Raw genomic sequence first — 15,518 nt, 5'->3', positions numbered from 1 at the left:
AAAACAACGACAGTCAGGCTTTAATCTGCTTTCCTCCAGGCAGCTGGGAGTCTCATCTGAAGAGAGGAGGATGCCGTCGACTCCCCCGAACGCTGTGATTTAGAGCGTGTGGAGGGTTCACTCCGAGTCCCACTTAAATCTCTGCCGTGTGAATAAAATGAGATGAATCGGGGTTGAAGGCAGGAACAGACGAGCCGCCATGACTGCGACGGCACGGCATGAGACAAGTGTGTCCGTCAGATGGAAACACTGGCGTTAAAGTAAAATCCAGGTCCTGATCTTCTCAGTGACATTCAGTCAGTCTGAACAGAAATCCTTCCACCTCTCGTGCCTCCTGTTAGCTCGGTGCTTCCCTCTCCTGAACATGTGGTGATTTGTATGAAATGATGCTTTTGTCGTGATCACGGTGGAGTTTGATCATTAAAGTCATGGGTCAGTGGGTGTCAGGCAGAAGCGGCGTGTTCATGTTTTTCTTTGTGAATCTCCACCATCACACGGTCCTCCGTCAGTCACCCAAACATCTCTGCCTCCGTCGTCAGACCAAATGTGTAGAGCTGCAGTGATGGCGGCGTGTTTGAGAGCGTGAAACTGGCTTCACTCTCGAGTCTTTTCACATTTTCTTAACACCTCTAAAGGCCCAGAAGACATTTAGAAGTAAGTGTTCTTTTTTAGCTGGAAGGCTCACTGTGTGCTGAAGACCTCGTGGGTTTTTATCGTTGAAGGCTGAGTTTCTTGCTGTCATGAGCTTTTAGCAGAGATGAATTAACATAACAATGGTTCAGATACTGTTAGGTGTTACTGAGGAAAGAGTCTTTTTAAGACATGTTTCATATTATTATTCTTTTTTCATCAGTGCACAAAATATTCAATTACAAGAAGCACTAAACTATCCGTGGCCTCAGCCCAGCTGTGCTACAGTCCAGGACATTAAACGCCTCATGCGGCTCTGCTCACCTTCTCTTTATGTGACCAAACTCAGTTTCTGATGGTCTGTGGCCGGGCTGTTATTCTGTGATCCAATGATGCCTTGGAAAAGACATCTAAGCATTTATTTAATGCAAAATCTAAATTTTTCAAGGATGTTTCGGGTACCAGGGATGATTCAGCAGACAGGCACTATCTTTCCACTGCCAAGCTAACAAGCTAACAACAAGCTAGTGAAGGTGGAGGATCGTTAAGTTGAGTTCAAGGCACCTTGTGGAGTTCTTGGCTGCTAGCAGCCGTGCAGAGCAGTGATTTTAGGATCCAAACGGGGTTCTATCGTGGACGTGCTGGAGCTTCACATCCACTGGTTTCCTGCTGGTCATCGACTGACAGACAGTGGCAGTAAAGTGCCAACAAAGGCAGCAATGTGCCAGAGAGGCAGTGAAAAAGACGTCTGTTAGCAGGCAAACATGCATGTAAACAAACATGATTTGAGATGCATTTAACACGAGTTTGACCTCTGAGAACTTTGGCTTGTCTCAGCTGCACAGGATGCCTTCAAGCTCCTGTAACTGCTGCTGTCCTGGTGGTGTGGACGTCAAAGACGCTAACTGTCTGAATGCACCGCGCCCTTTGAGTCCAGCTGAGGACATGATGTGACATCACACCGGTGGTCACGATCAGCCTCTGAAGACAAAGTGCTGCACGATCAGGCGAACACATGACATCAGCAATAAAACTGATGCTCGGTGTTTGTCCAGAGTGAAGAAACTTCTCAGGAGTCTGACATTACTGACTGCTGCTGAAGAAGCGTTAAATGACCCTCCACACACACACACACACACACACACACACACACACACACACACACACAAAGCTGATAGATGGTAATTGAAGGGAGAGCCTCTCTAGACCTCATTAAACAGAAATGTCTCCTGCAGCTGTAAAGAACTGGGGGGTAGATCCGGCTTCCTCCAGCACACACACACACACACACACACACACACGACACACACGCTGCTGGTGATGAATTTATTAACAGATAAATGACAGACTGTAAAACTGCGACATCACCAGTGACCCCCCCCCCCCCCCCCCGTCAGAGCAGCTGACGTACACTATGACATCACCACAGCCGCACAGACACACCTGTGTGTCATTACAGGTAGCTTTGCTCTCGTCCTCCATGTTTCTCCTTATTGATAACAGCTGATTGTGTTGTCGATATCAGTAATTAAACTGACTTATCGATGGTTTTGCTCATGATAAAAACACATGCAGCCTGCTGATTGGACATCAAAGCCAGTGTTATTACGATCAACAGTCAGGAACTTATTTTTCGGATTATTGCGACGTCACCCGAATGTGACATAGTTTGTCTTTGCTGGCATAAATAAAGTTGTGGTTGTGCATGTTGTTGGTGGCACAGTGTTGAACTGCATCATGCGAGTTTGCATGAATACACTGGATGTGATTTTCAATTTAAAACATACTGATTTTTAAACGTTTGTGTCGATATTTTGTTTTCAAAAATGACATATTGTTCCTAAATGAGTTGGATCAATATCTGAGCATATTCATGTTCAACTCTGCAGTTTCTGACCGTCATGTCTTTTGTTTTGAGGGGGATTCAGGAGCTTTTGTAATGGTTCACTTGGCAGAGAAACACTTCCTGCATGTTGACCTGGAGGTCCTCGCAGGTGTAACGTTTGTGTGCTGTGCCGGCTGGTTGGAAACAGCAGGTATACTCTCAGCAGAACAGGTGGACTGGCGTGTCTGTGTAGTACACCCACTCCCCCTGTTACTCCCTATTTCACTAAGACGATCAACATTCAATGACTGTTGAACCATTACTCGCTGTGTCCTCTGGTTCAAGGTCACGCTGGCTTTGTTTGGAACAAGCAAACCCCTCAAGGGCTTTATTAATGAGGACTTCCCTCAGGCCATCCAACAGAAGTAGGATGCTTGGCAGGAGAGAGGAAATACTGCCAATGCAGGAGCGTGTAGCAGCGTTAATGTCCACCTGCCCACACACTCTTATCACTCCTACACTCCAGGGGCTGTACTCGCACTTAGCTGATGCATTTCATCTGTAGTACCACACAATCTGCACAGAATCAGGTCTGTTCACTGCCTTTAACCGAGCACTAAAATAGCATTAAATCTGGTGACAAACAACATTCTGCACGGAGCTGATGCTGATTAATGATGAAATACATAATGATGAGTGAAAATGATTGAAATAAATGGGCGATAAGTTGGTTTTAATATTCTCTGTTATGTAGTGATTTTAATCCTCCTCTTGTCCTTCTGCCCCATAATCACAACCCAAAATACCTGCAGTTTTTTTTAGCACACCTGTCGGAGTTGTTTGTTCTGCAGTAATTAAGGTTACGTCGAGGCAGGAAGCTTGTGTAATGAAAGAATACACATCCAGCTCTACATGTGGTTTCATGAGGAGCAGGCTGGGGACTGCGTTCCCTCTCATGAGCCATCTCTTGTAATTTGGAGCTGGCTAACAGACCGTGGATACAGAGGAACATCGCTCACATCCTCCTGGAAATATTCATCTTTTCTGACGTCCCACTGGTGCAGCCTGTTGTCATTATTTAGGATTCTGTTGTGACTACGTGGGAGAAAACTGGAGTGAAGTTATTCACAAATGATCTCATCCCTCAGGCTGAAGGGTTGGAGACTTTTAGGAGGACATAGCTGAAAAGTGGCTCAAATTCTGAATAAAATCTAAATGATAGTTTCCACATCGATAACTGTGAGGTCCTCCGGGCTCAATGTGATGTAAGGTGCATAAATACATGTTTAAGAAAGACAGAGCGAGCGATAAGTACACAATCCAAACGGTGGACTGGTGATGTGCCGTCAGCGAACATGGAGCTGCAGCCAAACACAGCAGCCATAAAGCTGCTCATCGTGAGCCTGATGAGCATCAGTGCAAAGCGACGTCACACATGCGGGAGATTCCTCTGCAGAGGCAGTAAACACAACACGAGCTCAGTGAGGACTGTCTGTGCTCTGAGCTGAACAGGAAATCTACAGCTGTGGACTGACGGTCCGGCACAGACGCTACAGACGCTGTCGGCAGCACAGATATCACACATTGACTCCCTCTAAGGGCCAGATGTGCTTCAGCTGCTCTCAGAGCTGCAGCCGAGAGTCCGACAGCAGCTGCTGACGGCCGTTAGCTCTGACGTACAGCTCTGCGTCCCCTCCACTTGTTGCTGTGAGGGACGACTCCAGCTGAATTTGAGGACGCAGTTACGGGTTAGAAGAGTGCTACAGATCAGATGATGGTGGCGTCGAGGTTTATATAACCATCCTTACTCAGATGAAAAATGTCAACAATTGGCAGTGTTTGCAGGTTGGAAGCGATGAAGCTTCTTTTTGTCTGCACATGGGGGGTGTGAAAGCTAAAGAATTTAAGGTGTTTAAGTATTTTTTGGGGACTTATTTTTTTCCTTTACTCAAGAGTCGAGAGTAAAAGCACCACAGAGGGAATGACAAAGGTCTCAAACGTTGTGGTTAATAGCAGGACGCTCCGAGCTTGTCAATTATTAAAGGAGGTCTATTAGCCTTCAGCAGCAGAATGAAGCTGTATTCACGGAGCTGACTGTCGAGCATATCTGACAATATGCTCCCCTTTCTGCTTTAATTAGAACAGCAAAGGTCACGGCCAGACGAGACCCAGCAGATGCTTCGATGGTGATACTGCAGTGCCATAGAGGGATGTACTGCGTGCGTGTATTACCTTGAAATGAAGGAGTGTACTGTGTGTATTCAGGTAGCAGTGATCCAGAATAAAGCTGCAGTCCAGAGCTCAGAATGGATTTTATCTGCAGTGAGCAAACGTTAGATGATTTTGTCACTTTACAGCAGACAAATCAGACCATCCACTGAAGTCCCACATGGACTGTCTCAGAATGAAGTGACCTCCTTTTTGAGCTGAACTAGTTTCAAAGACAAAGGATCCAGCTCTCATCACATTCACTGTATATGAAACCACAGCCGTCACTGTGAGAGCTGCCTCTCCCCGTGAAACAGCGTCACTGCGAGCAGAACCAGCTTTAAGTCAAAGTCGACAGATTCCGGCACACAAAGTGAGTTTGCATGGAATTTTTGAAAGTCCTAGTTTTCACGCTACCATCTGTCCGTCCACTGGCTGCTCACTGTTTAATCAGAGCAATATGAAGCCAGGAGATTTGGTCCCCCCAGAGATATACATCCTCTGAGGCTTCTGGGAAGTAACTGAACGGCTTTCTAGAGCACCTCTGAAGCTGTTCGAGCCTCCGTCAGTTTCTCCTTAAAGGGGCTTTTCTTTGACTTTGAGGCATCTTGTCTTAGAAAAACTTTGTCCTGTTAATGAAAACAAAACCAAATCAGCGCTGGAAGCATTGTGAGACTGACCACAGCGTATCCTCAACATGCTTCACCGCCATCCATCCTGCATCCGTCTCGATCCTGCAGTTTTTTCTCAGTCCACTCATCCTCCTCTCGTCTCTCGCCTCTGAGCTCTGGTCTGGGCTATCCCGGCCTTTGAAATTAGTTGCAGCAGTAATCCCTTAATCAGAATGTCTCGCTGGGATTACCGCAGAGGGCAGCCTCCACTGCCCTCCACCACCACTGCCAGTTTCTGAGCCTGCAGCGCTTCATTTACATTTGCATCCTCCAACTTGTCCGACCATCAAACAGTTACAGCTAACAACATGTGCTAATGTGCCCTCGTCCCCCGTGATGAACGCTTTGTTTTGTGCTGTGGAGCCATCACAATAGAACCAGCTGACTGTCTAAGGAAAGCTTGTGTTAAATAATAGTAGTCCAGTTATCTGTCCTGATGGACCATAAATGAGACTGCCGCTAATTGCACATTAGACTTCAGTCAGTTCATTGTGGCTCAAACCTGCTCTTCACTTCCTCTTCCTGTCTTTGACTCTTCTCACTTCTCTTTTAAGATTAAGAAGATGAACTGCTTCACCAAAATTGATGTGCATGTGACAAATAAAGAGCGTCAGTTGCTAACATAGCTAACAGCTGATCTTCCTCTGCTCCCTCATCAGTCATCAGTTGGGACTGCAACACGTTCCTCTTCTCTGCTAGAGGCTAGCAGCTCGAGGCTACATAAGCTGCTACTAGCATAACACACCTGAATGTCTGAACTGTCAGCAGCTGAGTGCATTGTGGGTAAGGCAGGCACCAGGCTTTCACAAATGCATTGAATAAAAAAGATATCTAAAGGTATTTTATAAGAATTAATTGTTGATGTCTGACAGTTTGTAGGAGTTACACTTTGGGTTTAGTGCTAACTAGCAAATGTTAGCATGCTAACATGCTATATAGAAGATGACAAACATAAGCATGTTAGCATTTCATTGTAAACACACAGCGCAGCTAAAACGGTTGTAGACTGTTAGTATCATCAATTAGCACCATATAGTAAATTTGATAATGAACCTTTGTGGGCTCACGTCACTTTTAGTGGTCATTCAGTATAGTAAGGTTTGTCATACCCCGCTATAGCTGGAGCGCTGCACTGGGGAGAGTGCAGGCATCACTCAGGACATGGAGACTTTGGCGTCTCCTGTTCACCACAGCTGTGGGAGGAAGGCAGAGCACCCAGAAACAGACCATGCAAATGTGGAGAGGACATGCAAACTCAACGCAGACAGATGCAGGACAGACTGCAGCCCTCCTCACATGTGCTGCCAGCATCCAGCTTCAACCCCACACAGTTTCTTTTCACTAATGTTGCGTCTTAAAGGGATTTTACATCGAGTGCTGCCTGTGAAACGTGTTGTTGGCTCATGGTTCGTAACTCTGTCACACTGGCTGTAAAGAACGGAGAATCACTCGTCTTTCCAGCAGCGGCTCACACTGATGTCTCTAAAACAGGCGCCTTAATTAATGTCAGCTCTGGAGAGGCCCCATTTTTGGAAGTGCAATGACCTTCAAAGTGTGCAGTGTCCTCCTTTCCCTCCTCCAGCATCACCGACAGACTCTGCAGCCTGCCGCCGCTCCACAGCGCCGGGCTCTGTTGTTTACACAAGGTGCCCATAATTCAAATGGTGAGTCACATGTTTGTGGCAGATGAACTGAATGCAAAGCAGCTCGGCTCACGTTATCGACCTGAGTCCTATGCTACCTGTCTGTGGGGGGTCACATGACCCTGAAGCACAGAGTAATTCATTTATCTGAATCTAAATGAGCAGCTGAGAAAAGGACAAACAGAAAGGTCAGAACGTGTGTTTACACGAAGGATAAAAACTGGAATTCAATACCTTTCAGGGTTTATTGTTTGTTAATTTAAAGCTGTATGAGGAACAATAATGAGGTCATAAATGACAGCAGACCTGAACTTCTGTAAATCATCATTTTAGGTGACGAACATGCTCTCATGAAATTTCCATTAAATGCAGAAATGATCTTTTTTAAGTTGACATTTTGACCAGAGGATGACATAAGAGGGAAGAGTTGGTCCAAAATGTAAAGGGTTCATCCTCTGCTTAAAATCTTATGATTTGAATTCTAAAAAAAGGATTTTGACTATAATTCAGGTTTTTTTGTATTACGAGGTTGACGTTTCACGACCAGCAGCTCTGTTAAAACAGACGTGAGGACGGGATCGAGTCTGCACATCAAGGCTTGAACAGACTCTTGTGTCACGCCAGAAGATCACAGCCAACAATGAACTGATGTGATGAAGAGGACTTTCCTCCTCCGACGCAGCGAGCCATAGATCTCTATGCACCATTCTGCTGTCATTAGTCATAATATCAGTGCACCAAACCTCAGCTGAACTGATGGCTTCACTCCCACTGCCGTCTTTAGTTCCCAGCTGCAACCGGCCGTACGCCGCCTGCCCAGCAACAAAGCACAGGCAAAGCTAACGACCAGCTGGTGAACAAAGTGGAGCTTCATGAGCTTTAGAGAGGCTAATAGATAAAGAGAGTGTGGCTAGCTGTCTCCCCCTGCTTCCAGTCTTTGTGCTAAGCTAAGCTAATTGCTTCCAGACTTTTGGTACCTTCTTAAGGTTAACAGGTTGATTGGTAACAGGTGAGAGTATCATGATTGGGTATGAAAGGGGCATCCTGTTGTTCACAAGCAAGGTTCACAACTTTGTGAACATATGACTGGATGAAGGAGAAGAACACATGGACACTTCCATGGACACAATAAACAGTTTGTTAATGATTGATTCTGGTTTTCTTTACGTTTTAGTTCAGACTTTCTGGAATCAGGGTTGGGGTAGGGAGTCAGCGCTGCAGTATCAGTGGATCAGTGGTGGAGGTGTGGCTGCACTAACGTTGTGCTGCTCTCACAGACGACACTGTTGTTTGTGTGAAGTTGGCGCACTTACAGGAGCTTCCAGAGATAGTTCAGGTCAGGACATGATGTGGCTCCCCGAAAGGCTCTCACCAATCCACCAATGATCCAGCTGGTAGATTACATAATACCGCCTTAAGGCTTTGTGCAGAGCAGCATAGGGCCTGCTCAAAAACCTCAAAGGGAATTACATGCGAGTTCCTCAGTCTATCTGTGGAGCCTGAGCTGAGCTGGAGGCTTATCTGGAAACTGCCTACCCTGAGCTACAGCACAAACAAAACCATTTCAAACACACGACACGCAAAGCTGCATGCCGCTTTTCCTGCCGCATCGCCTCTCCGGGCACCGTCATGTTGTCGAAGCAGAGGGGCCTCTGCCGACACGGCGGCCCCAGATGTACTGCAGGTTGTTACAGGAGTTCGTGGCCGTGGAGGTTTTTCTCATTTCATGACAGATTAGACACGCCTCTCTGCAGCCAACATTGTGCACTTCATCGGAAGTGGAACACGGCATTGCAAATGCACAGAGCAGCACTCTGTGACGTCTGTGGTCGCAGTCGCTCCATCGCTCCCACTGTTTGAAGTGCAGTGTTACATCAGCAGAGCTCTGAAAACATCCAGAGGTGTACTTAGCGTTTAAGGTAGAAGTGCTGAGAGGCCAGAACACGGCATGCTTTTTGTTGACATGTGCTGTTGTCTTCAGCTGTCGGCTCACCACGTTTCACTGTTTGCTGGAGATTATTTTCTAACGTCTGTGCAGAAGCACTTTTCATGGCTTGTTTCATGCTCCAGCACAGTGCTGCAGAGTTCATATGAACACAGTCAACAACTGCATCTCTGCTGAGCCGACAGCACAAACTCCATCAGAGGTGGTGTTATTCAAGTCTGCTGATCATCTATGTTTTTCTTATTGGCGACAAATCGAGTGAAAAGAACAAAACCGACCAAAGAATTGATGCTTCTAACAGATCTCGTCTGGTTCCTGAAGGCCACACGGCTCCACTCTTATCCAAAAACACACCAGTGATCCACACTGCTGCACCAGCTGATATGTTCACACACTGTCCATTATTTCGATGTCATCCTGTTGATGGTGTCAGATCAGGAAACTCTGACTAGCCTCACATTAAAAACTGTGTGTGCTGACCTGAGGTGTGTGTGATCGATGGGGTTTGATAACAATAAGAAAAACATAGAATAAAATACTGTAGAATGACAGTGTTCCACATGTCGGTGTGGATCTTTAGGTGTAAATCAAACAGGAAGTCGATGAAGTAGAATTATTTGTTAAATCTTGCTGAGCCGGTTTCAAAACATCCACAGGTCTGAACGGAAAAGAAAGAAGATGAAACAAAGTGAGATCTTTTGATTTCCAGCAGTTTGGATGCAGCATCAGTGGATTCGTGCCGCTCCCCATCAGATGCCACAAAGCTGAGCAACAGACCAAAGCGCCACATGGTGTGTGTGGACGAGGACACAAATTAATTCATCAAAGTCACTTGAAAGCCATCTTAAGGGAGAGGCGGCAGTGAAATACTATGATTTAAGAGCTGCTGCTGCTCGTTGTGTTATGTAATCCTGTGATGTCCTCTTGAGGATACTGTGCTCACATAACAGCAGTCAGGACGACGCTGAAGTCACATCTTCTTTGAGTGGATGAAAGGTGGATGATGAGGATGATGAGGATGGTGAGGATGGTGAGGATGGTGAGGACGGTGAAGATGCTGAGGATGGTGAGGATGGTGAGGATGCTGAGGATGCTGAGGATGGTGAGGACGGTGAGGATGATGAGGACATTCTTCCTGCTTTGATCTGAGGGCTGTGAGGCTAAAGGGACACTGAGTTCCAGAGGATCCACACTCTCACCTCCATTTGGCACAGAGGAGGCTCAATATTTAGAATAATGAGGAGGGAGCTCGTTCTGTGGGTTTGGCAGCAGGACGACTGACACCACCGACTGTCAGTCACTCGCTTCTGTGTTGCTATGGAAACAACCTTGTTGCTCCACTCCAGGCTAATTCTGAAGAAAAGAACGAGCTCGTAGAAAGCAACAGTACAAAAAAAACAAAAAAACATGGCTGAACGCATGAGTCATCTGCTAACACATACACTCAGAGCGCCAGCTTTATCACGGCGAGCAGCCTGTCAGAGCTGAACACAGACCAGCACAAACCACGAGAGGACAAAAGCAATGTGGACCATGTAAAGACCACAGCAGAGGACGCTAATCCTCTGACTCCAGCATCCCCCCAGACCCAAGACGTCAGGCATGAACCACTGTCCAGCCGGAGGAGACGAGCACTGACTGGCTGTGAAAATGTCAGATAATCAAAGGATCTGATCAGTGACTGAAGTCATTTCTAATCAAATAAATAAAAAGATTCAAATAATAAATGAATCTTCCCAAGTGTGAGGAGGTTTTCTCGTCTGCTTGAATTCTTTGGGATCTGAACATCTTCTGGCTGTTTGTTGTTGACAAAACGAGACGAGACTCATCCATCGATCCAGACACTGACCGGCAGCTCAATCCAAAAAGTCCAGAGCTGTCAAATACCAGCTCACTATGCCACCATGAACCGTGACACATGGTCTGCACCTCCAGTGTCAGGTGTGCAGTCCGGACAGTTTCCTGGACGGTGATGAGACGTTTGGACACATACAGACAAGTGTCCAAACTGCAGCAGCTGTCCAGAGTCGTCTTCAGTCTGTAGATGTTGATCTAATGCACATAAATGGGGGCAGCACATAAACCGGTTTGTCCTTTACAAGGTGTGGAAGTCACCAGCCGCGTGCAGGGGGTGGACACAATAACAGGAACACCCCGATCTGAAGCATGCTGAGCGTCACCTGACGGCAGCAGCGTAATTGTTGCTCAGCTAACACCTGATTCTGTGAACTCTCCTCGTAGGTTTGTTGTGTTGGATCATTTGATTGTTATTCTTTGAGTGTCTTCACCATTCACATAGACTGAAACAAGGCTCAGGTTGAACTGAGGAGAGGAACAGTAGAAAGGCCTCAGCACACGTTGTGAAACAGGACTCTGAGTTTCTGATTTTGATGACCAGTTGAGATTAACCAGTGCCGGTCTTTCATCCAGCCAGTCTGTTGTTGCAGTGTGATGGTGTGAACTGAGATTAAGCTCCCTTTAATCCTCCTCCGCTCCACATGACCTCACTGTGATGCACGAGCCACAGGGAACTGTCATTGGCTCGCCGTGTGTTCTCCTGTGTGACCTGCAGCCAATCAGAGCTCCTCGGCTCAGCATCCACCCCCACAGGGCAGCCAGTGGTGGAGCGAGTGAGGGAGAGGAAAATGTTTCTATGAATGGAAACATGGAGGAGAGGACGCTCGTGATGAACAAACCCAAATACTGACAGCGAGTCCTTCCCCACCCTCATCTTCCTCTTCCTCTTTTATCTGCCTTTTATCAGTGTTTGGTATGATGTTCTACACGGAGCCTTTCCTCTGCGTCTGAAATAAAAACTACATACAAGTACCTCAAATAATCTGTGCAACAATAACACCAGCTGGACAACATCGTGCATGTTTCAGTTCATGTCGAATACTGCGGAGTTCAGCCATGAATGAAGACGAGGAGGGATGAAGGAAGAATGTATGGTGGCGCTCATTATGTGCAAACATTTCCTCTTATGAAATGTTTGCACTGACGGATCGTCTGGGAAACGGATGATATTAAACTCAATATCATCCAACTTAAAGGACGAGGTCACATGTTAAAGAATACTCATCATGGTGTGGACTGAAGCAGTTTCTGGTCACTGTTACTGTCCCTCCTGTCCCTCCTGTCCCTCCTGTCCCTCCCCAGACTGAGTTTGAATCTGTGACTCGATCATAAATATCAGCAGTGACTGCGTATTGATGAATCCACGGAGCTGTCCGTGGTGCTGAAGGTTTTTTCTCTCAGTCCCTTGGATCACTTTCATCTGATCCATAATATTCTTTAACTTAGAAACTATAACTGTGGTGAAAAAGAAGTTTCTGAGGGATGACAAGACTGGAGAAGTGACAGGATGCAACAGAGACAATGTCCGCCTGTCAGGTGACTATCACCTCGCACGTCCTGATGGTCCATCGATCTGATCATAAGAAGAAGAATCAAGAATGCTAATGAACACCAGGTGGAAGTGTGACTGAGCCCAGAGGCCTCACAAGGTCAATGTCTGGATCCTCAACCCAAGCTGAAGCAGCAGCAGGTGTTCCCTCACTGATGGTCTTCACCCGTTAGGTCAAAGAATCTTTCCAGTCTCTAAGCATGGACATGTCCCTCCCAGTCCCGCCTGGACAGAGTTCAGAGTTTAGTCCTGACTCAAAGCAGCTGGAAGCTTTTCTACCATGATGTGGAGAAAACACGTCGCAGGCTGTCGGGTATATTCAGACACAGCGTCAGGATGGAGATGAGTAATTGCCTTTTTAACACGTTTAACTTTATCTGTCACATGATCATCCGGTTATTTGGAGTTTCTGTGGTTTCCATGGAGAGAGGAATATTCCCTGTAGAGTTTCAACTTTTCTTTTCAACTTTTTCCAACAACACTGCGTCATATTGAGAGTGGAGGAAAAGACAGAGAGGCTCAGGACTGATATGAAAAGACAACAACAGGTCGCTGTTGACCTGACCTTTATTTTGAAGGGTACACATTAAAACACACTTCGCCCGCAATTCCTGAAGTGCTGCTAACCTGCTGATTTCTGTCGGGTGATACTCGCTGTATTTATAATATGTGAATTGATGATGATCATACAGATAAGTGATGATTTTGGGATGGCTGTAGTAATAGTATAATGTTAGGAGGATGTTACAGAGCATGGTTGTCTAATAGATGAAAGATCAGAAAGAGTGAAATAGAAATGATCTGTTGAGAAACCAGTATTTAAGTATTTTGAGATATTTGAAGGTCATTGATGCAAGTAATTAACTTAATAAAAAAATCAGTCTAATGGACTTTAAGGGCTATATGATAATCTATTTTTAGGGCAGCAAATATGTTTCCGTGCAGAATTTGTACACTTTTCTAAAAAGAGGAACGTTCTGTTTGAACAGGAAGTTCAGCTGTTGTTTTATTTTATAAACTCTGAGTTCTTGTTTGACTTCCTCTTTCTATTCTGGGCTTCTCTCTGGGACAACACAGACGGCATCAATGCAGAAAGACTAGGTGAATGTTTCGTTTCTCTGCCCACAACAGAGAAGAGAGTTTCACAGTTCTGCATGTTTGTGGTCTGACAGGTGTGCCAGGTGTGACAGGCACATGTATGACCTGTCAGAGAGGCGCCGTGAGTCTCCGCTCAGAGATCTGCTGTGATGTGACCGCGCTCTGCTGAAACACTGACGCTCGCACACAGTCATATCTGTGAAAGCCTACACGTCCGTCCACGTCTTCACCAGAATTTGAATCATCCAAGAAGACGACCTCTCGTAGCCGCGTCGGTTAGCGAGCGTAGAGCTGAATTCATTAAAGATTCTGAAACTGGCTGCCGCTCGCTGAGACTTTCATTGATTAAACTAAAGCCATTTTACATGAGAGCCACAGAGGCCTGTTCACACTTCATTCAGTGTTTAATTGCAGAATACGTCCCTGTGTTCACTCAGCCGACCACACTTCATTTATCTGAGGAAATTAGATGCAGACTGTTCCAAGTGTGCACATCGTACCAACCAGCATGTTAAGGAGTGACTCTGAGGATTCAGCTACACACTGACATGCTTTGAATTAACATGAACCAGCATGAGTTCATATCACAGGAATAAAAAAGTCCAGAAAGTGTCCAGAACTGGAATCTTTGGATGGACTCTGAGGATAAACGTGTTGAGATATCTGCTGAATCTGGTCAATCTAATGTCTGAATGTGAGGAAGCTGATTGCTGATGAAGGCTGAGGTCAAACCGTCCATCTGTCCTCCACAGACAGACGTTTTGGACTCGTGTCCAGGCCTGAATGAGGAAGCTGATTCAGAGCCTCTTTTTTTTTCTTCTTTTAGTACAGACTACTTCTTTCAGACTCCCACCTGTTGGCCAAATTAACCAATCAAGACGCTCCCATTAATTAAGACATAAAGGTCTTCTGTCCTGATCTGAAGCTTCATGCTGGGTTTTTTTTTTTTGGATTGTCTCATGTGACCAATCAAAACTCACACCTGATGCTTTTGTTCTCGTATCAATAACAAAGGGTCTGAGCTGTGATTGGCTGCAGGTGATGACATCAGATCCTGTTCACGTGACATCAGATCATGTTCACGTTCTTCTTCACGGCTCCGAAACGTCGCTTCAGATTTGTTTTCAACTTCACTTGAGTGTGAGGGAGGTGGGTTACCATAGTTACCTGCATCTGGAGGTGACCTAGTTTTCTGGGTGACTCATGTTCAGGAAGCCTTCAGTCCTTCAAACGACCCCTCTTCATCCTCCTCCTCCTCCTCCTCCTCCTCCAGCGCGGCTCGACAGATGTTTTGATGCACCGCTGCCCTCAGAGCTGCTTCATCAGTTTAACCTCCTTCAGAGCCGTTCGCTCCAGCTGACAGGAGGTCTGTGGGTCCACAGGAGGTCCAGAGTGGACTCAGACATTTAAAATGTGGTCTTCATATCAGATCAGAGGTTCAGCGGGTTTTCATTCAGGAAAAACATTATCATACATATTAACCTGGACCGTTGCTTGTCTTTAAATTAGCTTTTTTTTTTCAGCTCCCTGACAGTTTTGCAGATGATGTAACATCTTCTTGACTTCCCACCATCTTTCCATCAAAGTTTAATGTGTGCTGATGTTTCGTTTTAGCTTTCTCTAGCGCCACCATGAGGTCGACATTCATGCTGCTCAACTGAAATGTCTACTCGATGGATTACCATGACATGTGACACAAACGTCCATGTTCTCCTCAGGAAGAACTGTAATAACTTTGATGATCCCTCAACTTTTCTTCTAGCGCCATCTTCTGCTCATCTTCTTCCAGTTGTCTTTGGTTATTCATTTATTTGGATATTTATTTGGTTTATTGATCAGTTTTGCTGATCAGCTGTACTTACTGCTGATTAGCTAATGTTAGCGTGCTAAAACACTGCGGGAACATGAAGGTTGAGTCTTCTAAACGTCAGCATGTTGGCATTTTCATTGTGTTTCCACAGTTGATATAATATCTGTGCTGATCCAGAATCAGCTGATAATATTTGTCTCGCTGTGTTCTGTGTTGAGGAAAAACTACATGTGTTCAGGCTCTAAGAATAAAAGCAGCAGCTGTTTGCTCGTCCAACATGTT

At 45.8% G+C, this 15,518-nt stretch overlaps 1 protein-coding gene across 2 annotated transcripts in view; it reads left to right on the top strand.

Moving 5' to 3' along the window:
- The window catches only part of ppm1e (protein phosphatase, Mg2+/Mn2+ dependent, 1E), a 32,569-nt gene that overhangs the window by 5,723 nt on the left and 11,328 nt on the right, over nucleotides 1–15,518 (top strand). The gene's annotated exons all lie outside the window — the stretch shown is intronic.

Source organism: Chaetodon auriga, chromosome 15 (genome assembly GCF_051107435.1).
Source record: "Chaetodon auriga isolate fChaAug3 chromosome 15, fChaAug3.hap1, whole genome shotgun sequence".
Classification (NCBI taxonomy): Eukaryota; Metazoa; Chordata; class Actinopteri; order Chaetodontiformes; family Chaetodontidae; genus Chaetodon; species Chaetodon auriga.
Note: the sequence above shows the minus strand (reverse complement) of the source record. Positions and strands in the feature narration are given on the sequence as shown.